Raw genomic sequence first — 3,850 nt, 5'->3', positions numbered from 1 at the left:
CATGAATTCTATAAATTAATATTTTTAAAAGGATGTTGACGATATTTAAGTTTCTTCATTCAATTACATCTAATTTATCTTCTTTTTTTTTTAAATATATATATTTCTATCTTTATTTCAAGTTAAATATAATTCATAATTTTTTAAAAGAGTTGTTCAAGTTAGTATATGAAAAAGAGTTACGTTGAAACAACATGAATAATAGATTTAAAAATAATAAAAAATAAAAATAAAAAGAACATGTCTAATAAATTTAAACAAAAAAAAATTAAAAGAAGAAATGGAATAAAAGGAAAAAATAATGAAAAAGAAGAAGAAGGTTCCATTTTCCAAAGCATATTAAAAAGAGGGAAAAAATATGGGATTTGAACCCGTGACCTAGGGGCATATCTTGAACCACTTATCCACTGAGCCAAGCCTATACTTTATTTTTAGGATGTTCATTTTAATATATATTCCCATAAAATCAGAATTTGACGTAATATATATCGTGTAATTTTTTGACGAGGGGGTTCGGGTGTTTAATAATTGGGCATTTTCAACTGATTATTTTTGAATGATACCAGAAGAGTATGCCATATACTATTATGGTATCACTGATTAACTATCCATTTCCTCGTGGAGTGTGTTATTAGTTCTGAATGATACCACAATAGCATGCCATACACTATTATGGTATCATTCAGTAATTGCTCATTTTGCACTGATTATTTCTGAATAATACCCGAAGAGTATGACAGATACTATTATGGTATCACTTAGTAATTGTCCATTTTCCTCCTGGACTGTGTTATTATTTTCTGAATAATACCACAACACCATGTCATATACTATTGTGGTATCATTCAGTAATTTGTTCAGTTTTACTGATTATTTTTTGAATGATACCAGAACAGTAAGTCATATATTATTATCGTATCATTTAGTATTTCTGTAGTTTCCCCTAATCGTTTGATAAATTTACTAAAAACAACATGTCATTTCAAACATTATATATAGGGATTTGTACATATTTTTGCAAGATCTCGGGGTTTTATACTGAAAACCTTCTTGAACTAAATGTCGCCTTACAACTTGAGCTAGAGTGATTTTGTTTTTGTAGATGTGATAAACTTAGATTGGTTGTTTTGATATATCTGTGGTTATCTCTGTTGAAGTCATATCCTCAGTAAACATCATTAGCAGGAAGATTAATTTCAAAGAATGTATTTTTTTCATAAATTTGTAACTCTGTATTTTGTTGAGATATTTCTGGAGAATTCGTCATTTTTTTCATTGCAGTGTTGTTGTAGGCAATGACCATCGGATAAGAAGTAATATATGCATTCTTCTTCTTCTTCTTCAAGTCGATGTACACTTTCACTCACATATCGTTCAATATTTTCAATTGCGAAAATCCTTGCGAAATTGAATAGCTAATGTCAATACTTCCAGTATTAATTTTGAGATGATTTGAAATTTGTGTGATGAAAGCTTCAAAATTTGTAGGTGTTTCTACAAGCAATGCATCAATATCAAAGTTGATGTAATTTTACTCTGAATTCCAAATTTCGTTATGCTGTAAAAGGATCGGTATTTGCTCCATTGATGGATAGAACGAACTTCAACGTTGATCTAATCTGGAAGAAGAAGAATTGTGTATGAAGGAAGAAGGAGAACTTGGAAAAAAAGCAGAATCGTGAATGAAAAAATAAAGAGGGGTATGGAAGAACAGAGAACTGATTGGAAGTTGATCGTTAGGGCTTTCTGGGAATGGATATAGAATGTAATTATTTTGGGGTATGAAAGTAATAGGGTATATGATTGTAACTATTTTAATCCTAAGGGCTATTTCCTTAGTTTTCCCTAAATTATCCATATCTTATACCTGATAAAAGATATTATTATAGAATAGCAAAACTTTTCTACCCTAGCTCTCTAGGATTCCGAGGCAAAATTCAATATGAACTTCTCTAGTTCTTTGGGTAGTTATAATTGAATTGTCCCGTAATATATGTTATATTTTACCTTTCGAGAGTCAAATTATTTGAATATTGAACAATATTTCGAGATATATTATTTCATCATAATAATATTAAATAATTACAATTTATAATATTACTATTTACTAGACAAATTTCCCAATATGAATGACTATTCACGTAATTTATTTCAAAATATGATGAAGATTTTTTCCCAAGATATCATTAATGACACTTTTACCACTAATATCAATGAAAAATTATAAGGGAATCATAAATAGATTTAAAATTTTATAATCTAATCAAAATATGTTTGTTTAAAAATAACTATCTTGAGGTGATCATATCTAACATTCAGATTATTCAACAAAACATAAAAGATATCTTTAGTAATAAAATATTTTATTTTCAAACCTTATCAAGATGATAACAGAAAATATTTATCTTTATTTTGACTCGATCTCAATTTAATACTTTATTATTATTTTTGATGATGTCTACCATATTAATCATTTCAATTTAAAAGAAATGAAGACAAACAGTTTTTTTTTTTTTTTTTTTTTTTTTTATAATGTATTATATATTATATTTTATATATAGAGAGAGAGACTACTTTATTCGGTTTGTCTTCTCCAACTGCCACTGGATTCACGTCAGAAGTAGCTGCAGCATCATCTCTCTGTTTCCATGTAAAACCCTAAATCAGATTTTCCTCTTTGTACATATACTGGGTTTCATATTCTTCATTCTTCTTAGTTATTGTATTAATATTGTGCTTTTCCCTTTTTATTTTATGTTAGTTTTTCTTGTTTCGTTCTTGAGTTACCTAATTTCTGTTTATTTTGGTCTTTTTTTTTTAACCTCGAAAACCCCATAATTAATACACTTCCCTGTTCGCCCTTTTTTTTGGGTCAATTCCTGTTAGAAGGGAAGAGCTAAACGTGGGAATTGGGTGGTTCTGAGATTTTGGATATCCGGAATATGATTAAGATATTAAGCAATGAAAAAAATAGGAGCAGTTGTTTAAGAGCTACTATATGGAGAAAACTTAGAAAGATTGAATTTTTATGGGTTCTTTTTTCACTTTTTCTAGCAATATGTGAACTATCCCATCTCCTTTGACATTATCTAAATGAGGATGAATTGTAGAACATTTAATGTTCAACTTTAAACTTGGATTTGATTTAAATATTATGTTATCTACACTATCTTATTATACCATATTTGAATATTCTCATATCTACACTATTTAATTATGTACCATAATTAACGAACTCCATATCCAGTTGAATGATGTCACTTTAAACGGATAACTAGTATATGGTTAGTGGAATATTGTGAAACATTTTGGGATGGTTAAAATAGAAAGAATGTCAATAATTTGCTTATAAACAATAGTTTATTATCATAGAGGATTCAAACTGCTAACCTTGACAATCTTAGGGTTGAGATGTAGTTCCTTGTTGATTGTTGATAATATTTGATTAGCTAAAACAGCACCAGGTGCGTCCTGGTTATCAAGAAGGCTATAAATGATCTAATCTCTCTTGTATCCGTAACCGAGCCAAGGAAATCCATCATAGCATCTATATCAATTAGTTTTTTCAGATTGCCTAATGAGTTTAAACATTTCTGTATTTTTAACAGTGAAGTGCATCATTCTTCCTTCTAAGCGTATAGAGCTTTTTTCTTACCCACAAGATAAATGCTAGAATTGAAATACAAATGTTTTTCATTTGTCTTTGTAGCTTCTCTTCTTTCTAACTTGTGAGGGTGGATTTTCCAGTCTTCTAGGCAATACCTACAGCAACTGTAAAATTATTAAAAATGTTCAGTTAGTTGAGCCAGTATATCAACTTTCTAGTTCCTGACAGTTTGTCCTTCAGCTA

This window comes from Solanum verrucosum, unplaced genomic scaffold (assembly GCF_900185275.1).
Source record: "Solanum verrucosum unplaced genomic scaffold, falcon-dt-bn FXZP01000307.1, whole genome shotgun sequence".
NCBI classification, from domain to species: domain Eukaryota; kingdom Viridiplantae; phylum Streptophyta; class Magnoliopsida; order Solanales; family Solanaceae; genus Solanum; species Solanum verrucosum.
Note: the sequence above shows the minus strand (reverse complement) of the source record.